The sequence below is a fragment of the Sander vitreus genome, chromosome 17 (genome assembly GCF_031162955.1).
Source record: "Sander vitreus isolate 19-12246 chromosome 17, sanVit1, whole genome shotgun sequence".
NCBI classification, from domain to species: Eukaryota; Metazoa; Chordata; class Actinopteri; order Perciformes; family Percidae; genus Sander; species Sander vitreus.
This window is the reverse complement of record NC_135871.1, coordinates 12,891,016-12,904,989: the sequence shown is the minus strand read 5'-3', so window position 1 is coordinate 12,904,989 and position 13,974 is coordinate 12,891,016.

Below are 13,974 nucleotides of genomic sequence, written 5' to 3'. Positions count from 1 at the left end.
AAATTGAACCACTTGTCTACTCGGCTTCTCTCCAGTGAATTGAGGTGACCCCTGTCCAACAATATGTGATTTTCCACTGCCGATATGTTTTTTTGAAAATGTTAAGCTGTTTGGCTATGATACTTGAGTAGAAGGATCATCCAAGCTTTGTCATCATAAGATGATCTGTTTGTACTTTTAACCTGTGGTAAGAAACAAGTGAGATTTTGTAACTGATTGTCTCTTATGTCCACAGCCATGTGCTTGTTCTTTTCAATCAAAATCAAATCAAAAGAACTTTATTTTTCCCATGAGGGAACTTTATTTGTGGTCAGGCACATTCAGACACAACATACAACAATACATAGTCAATAATACTCATACCCGAGAATAAATACATACTTAACCCTTGTGTTGACTTCGGGTCAAATTGACCCATTTTCAATTTTTGTTTTATATCAGAAAATATGGGACGTAGAAATAAGCGCTGAAAATGTGTAGAAGAAAAATTTAACAAAATGTTTTTTTCAAGGTTGACGGGAGGACAACACAAGGGTTAAAAATAAATGGCCCTTTTATCAATATTTGTGCTATTGTACAACCTATTTAATACTTTCACGCAACACTTTCATTTGAGTCATTCTGCAGAGTTTTTTCTGTCCTCTAAAGTGCAGCCTTTTGAGAGGATCCTCTTGTGTAGAGCGTATTTCTATTGGTCAGAACAGTTCGGTCAAAACCTGGAGGTGGTCCACAGTAAGAGCTCCAGATGCTTGTAGTTGCTGCACTTATACTTTTCAAATCCAGTCCTACCATTTCAACAGCTTGCAGCGTTCAAGGGCAGCCAGAGGAGTGGAATTACAGGCTAAAATATCATAACTTCCTGACAAGCTAAATGGAACAAGGAGGAGGGAAATGTCCAAGGGGCATTTCAGCTAGTTATTTGACTGTCATAATCCTTTTTATCAAACATCAGAATGGAAAGCTAATATGCATGAAAAGTGCCTGAGAGTTATCCTGCTGTCGATGTTTATCTCCCTGAAACATGCTCATGTCAGTAACCGCTGTCAGCTGCAATGCTGTTGACTTTATATATTCAACATGTGTTTAACTTTGCATTGCGGGTTTATGAATTAAGTCTCAAATTAAGTTAAACTAATTAGAATAAGTGAATGCCTGACAGAGGATTTTGAGACATTTTAGTGTTTTTATTTTCAGATTATTCCTGAAAGATCACGTAACACAAAAGCCAAACAAAAACCAACAGTAGGCTGAGATGTAGCAGGGGGGCTGTTAATTACAGTGACAAGGCTGATTGGACAGCTTCACATCCCGAGAGGCTGCATCCCTGGTTGCTGCAAATCCCTTGAAGCAGCAAATGTCGCTGTCTAGTAGTTATGCTTTAAAGGAACACGCCGACTTATTGGCACTTTAGTCCCAATAAGTCTTTAGTTTATTCACCGTAACCCCCAGAGTTAGATAAGTCCATACATACCCTTCTCATCAACCAATGTGTCCCTGAGCAAGACACTTAACCCCTAGTTGCTCCAGAGGCGTGCGACCTCTGACATATATAGCAATTCTGCTAAACACCATGTAATGTAATGTAATGTAATGTCATCTCCGTGTGAGTTGTAACTCTGTCCGACGGTTCCACCGGTAGCTTAGCCTAGCACGGATCCTGAAGGTAATCGGTTCCAACTAGCCTACTGCTCTGAATAAGTGACAAAATAACGCCAACATGTTCCTATTTACATGTTGTGATTTGTATAGTCACAGAGTGTACAAGTAACAACACAACTTCTGCTACTTGGGCGGAGTGATATGCGTGCAGCACCTGAGAAGCCCCGAGCAGATCAGCAATGAATCGCCTTTCTGAGAATATAGTTCCCAGTTTATATATGGTTAGAAGATTGCTGTGTCTCATGTGACCTTGTTATTTGTACACGCTGTGACTATACAAATCACAACATGTAAATAGGAACATGTTGGCGTTATGTTGTCACTTATTCGGAGCAGTAGGCTAGTTGGAACCGGTTACCTCCAGGATCTGTGCTAGGCTACCGTGGAACCGTCGGACAGAGTTACAACACGCACGAGATGAGAAGGGTATGTATGGACTTATCTAACTCTGGGTGAATAAGCTAAAGTCCCAATAAGTCAGCGTGTTCCTTTAAATGTAGACCTCTGGGATAGATCCAGTAACTTAGGAAGTCACACTCCACATCTTTACTGTATGTTTATTTAGCCACAAATGCCAGTTCTCAACATCCATCCAATAGAAATGAATTAGATAGATACAAAAATAATTGTTCCAATTTATTACAAGATGATGATGCACCACCCACAACAGAAAGAAGTAATCAATTGATCCCAGGATAATATAGATTCCTGTTCCAGCTCATTTAAAACGGAATCATTGTTGGCCCATTGAGACTTTGAACTGCACAGTGAAGCAAATCTGACTCTCCTATTTATCATAGTGACAGTCGCCTATAGGTTCTCCCTCTCTCTATAGGCTCTATCTCGATGTTCAAGCACTTTTCACCAACTTCTTTGATTTAGATGTGCGAAGATGATAGGATTGCAGCATGATACACACAAGATACATTATGTCCCAAACACATACTGCGATACACAGACATTTTATATTACCCTGGAGACATTTTGGTAGACTAGAGTGATGTTTGCAGTCACTGCCCTGACAACCTAATGGACAATAAAGACACTTAAATCTACCATAATCCCTCAAGAAAAAAGTTAAACAATAATACCTAAAATATGTTTATGTGCTAAATAAAAGCATCTAGGATTAGTTCATTAAAAAAAACGTACTGATTAGTAAAGCTTCTTTTTAATGAATATTTTGTCATTTCACTACTCATAGACAGTGACCACAGCAGCTCAGAAACATTACACTGGCTGTTGAGCAGGTGTTGGGTGGCATTGAGGGAATTATACAGCGTGTTATGTTGCTGTGGAACAGAGACTAAGAGGAGGAAAATTCTACATTATATAACTGTAAAAGTGAATAGATCAAGTGTGCTACGTTCTTAGTGAGCATCTTAGTCAGCAGATTGTAAAAGCTTGGTGCAGCCACAATGCTGTTTATAGAAAAAGACAGACAGTGGGAAGATTTTATTACAGTATGTGTGGACGTTATAGATCCAGCCTTCTATAGGTCATGGCCAAGTGATGTGTAAATATCTCACGCCCACGTATAAAAATAAATGTTTCCTCCACAGTTCTATACCAGTGAGACAAAAAAATAAACACCAGAATTATGTTGCTATAATCAAATGTAATGGCATGGCATGGACCAAGTCACCGAGCACACAGAAAATGTGGATCCAGCTCTCATGAGATAACGTTTTTCATGTTGATATGCTACTGAATAAATGGTTGAGTGCCTAAAATGGTCATAATAAATGAAACATAAAGCACATTAATGCTCCTTTAGACAGCTTTCACATGCTCAGCCAGATACCATGACTACTGGCGAATAGTAATATTCATGGTAACGTGACAAACACGGACAAAAAAGAAAGTAAAAAATTAAGGAGCAAACGGAATCAATTTTGTACATGTGCAAATTGCGACAATGTGAAAAATGTAAGCCAAAGCCATAACCTATGCCCTTAATTGAAGGGGAGAAGAAATCGTCGTAAGTATAATAGTCACCCCACTGTTCATTGAATCGGAAACACGTTATTTTTGTCCAATAATACTCTGACTTCATTTCAAATATAGTTGGAAAACTGATCCGAAAGTGGTGAGGAGTTGTGGAGATGGTTTACTCTTCCAAAATCTAATAAATAATATTGTCAAACATGGCTTTAGAGCAGTATTGGAGGCAATTTAGATAAGACATCAACATAAATTGACTACAGATGCCTAGTGTATTAGTGGCTTTTTTTGGCACTCATCCAGCATACAGTTCACTTTACAAGCCTACTCCTATAGCCAAACCATGTGTTTTCCTGTAGTCAGGTGAGTAAAGACATTATGATAACGATACAGACACCATTATATGACCAACAATGCACAAATGTCATCTGATGTAAACACAGAACAAATGGGGAATTTATGTTTGCTCGGAGGCAGAAGGTTGACATTATGGCACAGTTGAATGATGCCGCATCTGCCCTTATAAGACATGATCAGATTACTGCCTCTTTCTTCTCTAATGGCTTCTCTGTCTCAGCCCCACCTCCAGGAGCTCAGAGGGGGAAGAATCACAGTTATCAGCAGGGTTGCTTTTATCCTCTGCCACAAAGAAGCATTTTATTACCATTGGCGTGGTGATGAGATAACCCTTTTTGCCGTTACCCCAAAGAAGCTTCCCCTGCCTGTGCATTGTGCGACTGGACCTGCAGCTGTTCTCCCTCTCTCTCCTGGATGTATCAAACAGTATTCAAGGTTGCACCGTCACAATGGTGACCACAGCAAGGACACGTTGGAAACATTTTGTTAGGCTAGAATGATGTTTGTCTGATCATTGTCAGCAACAGATGAGTCACTATCTGTGGTGCCAGATGCCTTGTATTCCAAAAAAATAAAAGTGTGTCTAATTAGACTGAGGCTAATTGCAACAGTGTTTTCTTCTGTCTGATATCCATACACAGCAGTGTCCTATGTCTTATGTCTGCATAATAAAGTTGTAAAACAATCTGGGCCATAGCAATGCAACACCCCTCACCCCCCACGCCAGAGAAAAAATATTAAATTATAAAATAATTTCATTTTCTGTAAGTTCTATTTACATCATCAAAAACATAAAGGGACTATTGTATATGCTGTTTTATTTTACAGTGCCACCAAACAATGTTTCAATAAAGAAGTCTTGCCAGATGAGTACAGCAGCAGTAGGAAATGTTCGGTTAACGCAGCTGATCAGTGAGGTGAAATCAAATAGTAATGCTGGATTCTTAATTTTACAGTCTTTGGCTGGATAACATGCATGCATCGTTTCCTGTAAACTCCTCATACGTAGGTAGGTCATTTCTATTCGTCGCAATAATGGCGGACTCCGCCACTGCCAATAACAAATAATGGTAAGGTAATTACAGTAGGCTATGTCAATATATTGAACGGCTATTGTTGAAAAAAAAAAAAAATCCATTTTCCAAGACTTCTCCACACTGCCAGGACTATATATCTAGTGGGAAGATATCAATTTTTTTTGTAACCGAAAGAAAGTCAAATGAATTATTTTTCTCAGTAAGTTAGTGTAGTTAGTGTGTAGTTAGTGTATATGCTGATTTCTCAGAAATCAGCATATACATTAAATACCCGCCATGAGTTAGTTTATTTTAAATTTAGAATGTAACGACCTCCACCTGGGTTTCTTAAACATCCAAGTAATAGAAACATTACTGATGGCATTACCTCAGTTTCCTCAATGGTTGCACAAAAATGTAAGAGGCGATATCATATTGTGATTTACTTTTCAGTATGTTCTGCCCTTTCATGCAAAATCACTAGAAGTAAATGCTAATGAGCTTTGTAGATGAGAAAAGACTGGGATAAATATGTTGTTTTATGCACCAGGGTGTTCATGCCATCTGGAAATGCCAATGGCTCTGACCACAGAGACGAATGGAAATCCAACTGAGAGAAATAATAATACTGGGACCAGCGCAGCCTTCTGGAAAGATATCCTTGTTACATAAAACATGTTTATCCAGGTGTAACCTCCTCCCCTTAAGATGCTGAATCTTTTAACAATGAGCTGGGGCTTTGTAATGAATCATTTTCATCAGGCAGACACAAATACAACCCGTCCCCAGGTGGAATCACACAGAAGCGTAAACAATTACCAGTGCATGTTTCATCATCATTTTTTCTCCAATGTTCAATTTTCCTTTTTGTTATTTGTATATGTGTCATTGTAGTATGTAAGCAAAACAAATTGCAGCAGTGAAATCAATCACTCCCAAGCGCATGATTCATCTTTTCCTTCTAAGTGGATCATAATTGATGCGGGGGACTGTGTAATTCTGTGTAAATGCCCAACTGTGGGGAGTGCCTTGTAATGGCTTTTATTTCACCAAGTAGCCAATGTTTAGGACTAGGATTCATGACCACGAGAGACTATTGTTATATAGCTGCCTGTTCTCTATGTCGAATCCCTTCTTAGACATTTGTGTGGAAAGTTATGGGATGGAAAAAACACATAACTTACCTAGAGAGTGACACATTCAAAGGTCTGGCATGTTTATCGCATTATTCAAAGATCCCACTTATCTTTTTATTCAAGATTTATTTGTAACCCGCGCTGGCAGAAAATCAGATGCTGATTTATGTCGGTGTAGTCACTCTTCATGTAAAATTAAATTGAACTGCGTAAATAAATACAGCTCTGATCTTATTTTCCTTTAAAGTGGTGGTCCTGAAAAGACATTAGAATTCCAGTACCCATCACACTAAAGACATGCGTTTATTTGAACAACATAATCTGTCATTTGTCAGTGAATTCTTCACTTATATGGTCAATGGCTTACGAAAATTATAGTTCAAGACTTGGTAAAAGACCCTCATGATGAAACCCAATCAAAACCTTTTTGCTCTGTTGTCACTCTGCCTCTATCTCATTCAAGAGATACAGTGCAACATTTAAACAGTGGCTAATGTAGCCAAAAGTGATACAAAATGCTAAATGCTAAGTTCAGTTTAGCAGTAGCAGCATGTGGAGAAGAATCATAGTCAGCAAACTCAGTCGAGTCATTTACAAAGAAATATCAATCTACGGTTTGGTAGCATTAGCCACCATAAGCTACTGGTCATACCACACCAAACAAGGCTATAGCAGACGTACTAAGTGTATTGGATTGAGCAAGGGTGTATGTCATGCTTAAGAATTTAACTATATATTAGTAAAAGGGAGAATATGTTGTTGCTTCTTTCAAAAGTTACATAGTCTTGCTTGACCTCTTGTGTCATTCTGTCCATACCAGCTGTGTTCTGCTCCCAACTCCCTAATTAGCACCCCAGTATGCAGTGTAGTATACTGTGTATCTGCCCTTTAGCCACAGTAATCCTCCAGAACCTCTATGTTGCCATCCTTCCTGCTTTTACCCCTTTGGACATGAATGCATTGTCCATGCCTTGATTTACTGAGCCATTACAGCCATTACTAGATCTGGTTTATTACAGCATGGGTCTTATTTTTTCCACTTAAGACCAATGATATTGTATTCACCAATGTGACTGCTTCAGATCTGGGAATACACTGGCATCCAAATAAGTCCAACAGGGACAAGATACGAGCTGTCAGACGATTAGACAGATTGTGACCGTTGTTCTCAGTCCACCGTGATCTGCAAAACCCAGGCGGCATTAGCATGTTTATCATCTAAAATCATCACAAGGGCAACTTGTCAGGACTTTGTTGAAATAAATATTTTAATCTCAGCGAGACTTTTAGCTGGTTACATAAAGGGACAGAAAGCAGACTGAAGAGTGCAGTTGCAAATTTTGACCCAGGTGATCCAACCAACAAGGGCACTGGTATTTTTTCACTGAAGACATTTCTGACATGTTACAGTAGAAACAACATGAAAATCCCTGGTATTGCACATGTTGTCACACTGTCTTACTGGGACATAGAACAGATCCATCATTAATGTTATTAGTAACACCTGTGCTTTTCCTGCTAAGACAGGTCATAATGTCAGCTCGGACAATTGTACAAGCTGCCTCACTGCCATGGTTTATTGGCCACAAAGCCTTTGCTGAGTAAGGTAAGGTGGGTGTGTTAGCTCCATCTAGTGGATCCACCCTACATTAAAGCACAGCAACAACGTGCAGCGATATTCAAAAAATAGCAGAGAGATTGTGGTTTTACAGAATTACCAGTTACAGATTCACCAAATGACACCCCCTCAGTTCACTCCCTTAACACACAAAAAGTCCATTTCAGTCACTGTTCAAAAACTTTGGTCTCATATCACCTTCATCACTGCATTAACAATTCAATCAGCAAACAGCTAACCAAATGCTCATTAAAGGCTACATTAAAATGTTTACAAATCATCATGTGCCGCTGTTTTGGACAGGACATGCCAGTGACAAAGAAGCACCCATGGAGCTGCTTCTGAAACAGACTCAAAGCTGGCACGGCCCCACTGTGACAGGAGGCACGGGCACAAAACAACCAGATGATGTCACCATGGGAGGTGGGAAAGGGGCAAGAGATGGTCAGAGTGCCAGCCCTTAATCATCAATCAGTGTGCAAACCAGTTGATACATCAATCTAAGCACAAGGCTGACACATTTGTCAACCTACAAATAAGGGGATATAAAGTAATACTTGACCAACTTTAAGCTAGTGTAAAAATAAATGAGTAGTTCATTGGCATTCATGACTAAAAGCTGCTATATTTACTTCTTGGTGTTTTGAACTCTTTGCGCACACAACTCAGTAAACTGCCGTGCCGTGCCATGTGAAAGGATGGAAATCTGTATGTCTAACTTGCAACGCTCTCCGTTTGCCATGACAAAAGTAAAGTGTCAGTTAATTTGCTGGTTTGCTATAATTTTCGACTTCACAGTTTTAAGGAAGGATAAAGGATGAGAAGACATTAAACGAGGCAACCTCAGTTGACCACCTTTTGGGCAGGGAAAAGAGGTGCAGCCAGGATCCGTTTCGCATTGTAGAGAGGTTTTTGGAGAGGAAGGAGTTGAGAAAGAGCCGTGACAAGCAGCGTCAAGTCGGAAGGTATATTAATAGTTAATCAGTTTGGCCTGTTCTGTCAGGAGGGAGCCTCCAGAGAGACAATTATATGTAACCATTGAAATTCAAGGAGATACTGCATGAGGCAATTTGGGCCCATATACCTCTACACTAAAGCACATATCAGCTTTTCACAGCAGTGACCGCTGGTGCTTGTTGAAAAAACCAAGCTGTGTAACATTTGCTTGGTCTTCAGGTCCTAATGCAGATACATCTTTAATTAGGCATCAATCATTCCCACAAGGGATTTGTAGCGTTCTTCTTATTGATCTGGTCTCTGAAGCCCATTGTGTTGTCAGCAGTTAATTTGAGGTGCACATTACTCTCCAGGAGTTTATATGTGTTGGACTTGAGCCTTAACCTAAGTGAATGTGCTGGGTGGTCTCCCCCTCAAACTTGCTGTCCAACAGATGTCGGTAACCTTGCAGAAAGTCCCAGAGAAACAAGTTCCTAAAAAAGAAATACAAAAAATGTGTATATTATCATTTTGGTTTTTTTGAGCTTGTTAAGCACTTTGGTCAACTATGGTTGTTTTTAAACGTGCCATATAAATAAAATTGAACTGAACTGAACTAAAATTGAACAAAGAGACATTTCCCTTTTAAACTTTTCAGATGGAAGGCCCAAAGAGGTCAAATGATCCAAAATTCATTTCATTTCAATTCAATATTCATATATTCATTCGTCTGTGTTATGGAACTAAGTTGTCCAAAACAAACTGCCATATTTCCTCTACTTTCCTCTACTTGGACTACATATTCTCTCTACATTTTGCCTCAGGGTAATTGCTGCATGGTATAGGAGAGCTCCATCACTCTGCCATTAACCACCCATCGTTCATACTCACTGTTCCAGGCACCCATCATAGATCAAAAGCACCGCTGAGTCGCAAGAATTAGAGCCAGAACGGTAAAAAGATGCAAATCACATCTTCATTTTAGTCTTCATTTGAATGGATTTGAGGCCTAAAATGGCTCCAATGGTTTTCTTTCTCCACCAGACAGCAGTCAGTCAAGTCTGACTCAGGTTGTTTATTTCTGATGTTTGCACATGGCCAGATCCCAAAGGAAGAAAAATACCACATATTTAAACCATGACTCACACCCACAGGATCTTCTCTATCAACTTCCGTCTGTTACAGGTTTCATTATATTACCCAAGGACATTGTGACTCAGATGAAGAGAATACATACAGACTTTCCATTTTTAGATATGCACTGATATACATTACATATACAGTAAACAAGAACACATTGGTTTGTTTGTGATGTGTTGCATGGACCTTGCTTCTAATGAAACAAGTTCTAACCTACAATACTTGTAAATCACTGTGGCTCAGTGAGAGGTCATGTAAAACAAATATTTCAAGTTTCACAAAGATGATACTGTATGTGTTGGCCCTCACATGATGCATTGTTAATCCCCTCTGCAGCAGAAAATAAGCCAGATAAAATATGTTCCTACTGACTATTTGTTTTATTATATATATTTTATATTGTATTGCCATTATTGTTATTATTACTATTTTGCTTAACATTGGCTTAGCAACTTTTAAAAACTGTTTACTGTTAATTTTAACTATTGTAAGATTCATATTTTGTTGCTTTGGACAAAAGTGTCTGCTAAATACAATAACCATAACCCTTCCCAAAAGCTACAACAAAGCTGAGAGTAGTATATGCCCTGGAAAAGAGCACCAATACAAGAGAAGCAGTGTACTCACTCACTTTTGATTGACGACCTAGAGGCCATAGAGTACACAATGGCCACACTCAAGTGCAAGTAATTGCCAAAGACGAAGAGTAAAGTCTAATTTCAAATTATTTAATAACATTTAAGTATACAAGTATGTATTTTCAGTAAAGTCAGTCAAAATGTTGCCTTGGCCCACACCATTGAACAAGAAAGATTTACTCTAACAAGGTAACCTTTAAAAGAATGAGAAACAGAGAGAAATGTCAGCTAAGTTAAGGTTTAATTAATTTAGATTAAATGTCTGGGCAATGTAGAGAGACAGCTGTATACATTGTATACATGAGCCTAGTAGAACAGGCTGCATAGATCACACAGACTTTTCAGCTACCCAACAGGCTAACAGCTAGCATTTTCAATGTAAGCTTAAGCAGTTAGGTTACCTGACAGCCACTAACTTTAATGTTACAGTCAAACTGCTTGTTGTCGTTATGACGTGAGGCGCACATAACACACACACAGCCTCACTCCCTTCCTGAGAGTCCCTGTTAAAGGAGAATTCCGGCCATTTTTTACGTTAATCTTATAAATATGAGAGTACAGTCGATAGAAAATAAAACGAGCCGAATCAGTGCGGTCAACACGGAATAGCTGCAGCTACTTCTACGAGCTTCCACTTAGCTAAAACGGCAGTTGTCGGGGCAAGTTTTAGAGTGCCTTTGTGCCTCTTAACAGACACAAAATGCAATTAAAATGTCTGTGCAACATGAACAGGGCCCTTACGTGACGACAAGATGTGTTTTCAACTCAGACGTTGTTTAAATTCACCCACCCCAGGGGTATTCAACTAAATTTTAAAAAGGTCCAGTTAGAGAAAATGTTTTGAAGCAAAGGTCCGGAAGAGAAAGTCCGTGGAGAAAGCTGCCTCGCAGTTGTATGTGGAGCCAAACATGGTCAAGATGTATAGGGTTACTTTCCTCAGACCTGAGAAAGCAGTCTCAGGGACCATTTGGAGCCAGAAAGTGGAAGGGTCAGTTCTTACAAACTGCTCTTTCAGGCCCATATCTGCTTGGAGATCAACCAGTTGCATCTGGAGAGACCCAGCATTTACCCATTTAAAGTGCTGTGTGACTTCCTTTGAGAACCCCCTGACATCTGTGATCAGAAATGGGTTCTGAATGAATATGGTGAGCTGCTCTCCAAAGCTGAAGCTGTCAAAACGGTTGCTGAAGTTTACAATCAGCTTATCAATAAAATCAACAAAAGAAGACAAATCTCTCTGTCCCTGAACCTGTTCCTGCACTGCTGGGAAGTGTACACAGTCTCCCTGCAGGTCTTCCTTGAACACTTCAAGTTTCCTCTGAAAGAAGCAAACAGCTGTCATCAGTTCACAAATTGAATTGTCCTTGCCCTGTAGCCTCAAATTCAGTTCATTCAGATGTGACGTGATATCAACCAAAAAGGCCACATTATCCATCCATTTCTCATTTTCTAAAAAGAGAGAAAACTGTGTTGCCTTCTGACTGCGTAGCTCTGCCAAAAAATATGCTAATTCCCTCCTGATGGACCAAAAGCGCTCTAGCATCCTGCCTTTGCTGAGCCATCTCACATTGTTGTGCAGCAAAAGATCATCAGCATTGGCATCAACTTCTCTGAGGAATTCCATAAGCATGCGATGCTGGTAGGAAGAGGATGCCCTGAGAAAATGTATCATTTTCATCATTGTATTCATCACCTCAGCATGCTCGTCTGACACGGAGGCACAGAGGACAGATTGATGAATGATGCAATGATAAAAGCTCAGGATTGTCCCCTTTCAGTCTTGCTACAGCTCCTTTTTGTTTCCCTATCATAGAAGGGGCTCCATCTGTGGTTATTGAAACCACTTGTTTTGGCTCTATTGCTCTTTTTGTTAACATCTCCTTAATGGCCAGGTAGATATCATCTCCTCTTGTACTGGTCTGAAGGGGAGTGACACCTAACATGTCTTCACAGAATGTTTTCTGGTCTGTGTTGAAAAACATAGAATACACTAACAGCTGAGCATTGTCACATATGTCAGTGGACTCATCCACAGCTAAGCCTACACATGGTGCCTTATGCATGGCTTCATCTAGCTGGGTTAGCACATCCTGAGTTAATATTTCACTTTTCTTTGTGGCAGATGATGCTGACATGGGAATTTGCTTTATTTTATCACAAAGCTCATTTTTTTTTGTTTTCCCTCTAGTGTTTCAGCTACTGCACTTATGCATTCTTTGACAACCCCTCCATCTGTAAATGGCTTTTTGTGTTTACTCAAAATCCAAGAAACTCTGAGGGAACACTCAAGAGCACGTTGTTGGGAAGTGAATGTGTGGCTCAGGATCCTGGTGGACTGGTCATATTGGGCTCTGAGAACTATTATTTTCTGTGATCTCAATTCAGATTTGAGTGGGTATGTTTGTTCAAAACCTTTGTTTCACATTGGCACTTTTAATAAGTGCCACGGTTTCTGCACATATGAGACACACTGGTTTAGTGCTCCCATTGGGAAGTATGAACAGAAATGAGTCTGTCCATTCTGGATTAAATGCTCTGTTTTCACTGTCCACTTTTCTTTTTTTGGAGAGTGCCATTTGTTCCTTATTTTTCTCTGTTACCCTTTTTCTGCCTCACTCGTCTGTTTCGCTCACTTTCTCCGTCTCACTCGTCTGTATCTCTCCCGTTCTCCGTCTCACTCGTCTGTTTCGCTCCCTTTCACTGTCTCACTCGTCTGTTTTGCTCCCTTTCTCCGTCTCACTCGTCTTTTCCTCAACTTAGTCCGGCGCACTCGTATGTAGGCTACCTCTCCCTTTCTCCGTCTCACTCGTCTGTTTCGCTCCCTTTCTCCGTCTCACTCGTATTTTCCTCAACTTTCTCCGTCTCACTCGTATTTTCCTCAACTTTCTCCGGCACACTCGTCTGTATCTCTCCCTTTCTACGTCTCATTCGTCTGTTTTCGCTCCCTTTGTTTTCTACATGTATCGCTATCTTCCGACTTTCTTTTCCTGCGTAACTTGCCTCTAACTCTCTCATCTGTCTGCACTGTAGAGTCCCAATGTTTACCGCCCGGAATGCAAAGACTTCATTTGCTGAGTGGTATCACGTGGGATGGCTTAACTCACATGCAATTGGTCTGTGCGTTTCCTCATCCACTAAACCACTACCGTAAAGACTACAAAAGCTGCACATATTAAAATAGAAGCGCCCCGTCAGGTTTTAATTCATAATCTTTTGTTTTGGTCCGGGTCCGTATGGGACGGCTTCTAGGTCCGGATCCGGACCGCGGTCCGCCTGTTAGTGATCAGGTGAAAAACAGCCTTATATAATGTGTATCCCCTCTGTAACTATTGCTAGAAAACAGCAGACATCTCCATATTATCTCAGGTTGTTTATTGTGACCTGGTCAAGACAGAAAATAACACACGAGGACAGGACAGACCCTTTGCATGTTAGGTGAGGGGATACACATCATATCAGGTGAAAAACAGCCTGATATAATGTGCATCCCCTATGTAACTATTGCTAGAAAAGAGCAGACATCTCCATAT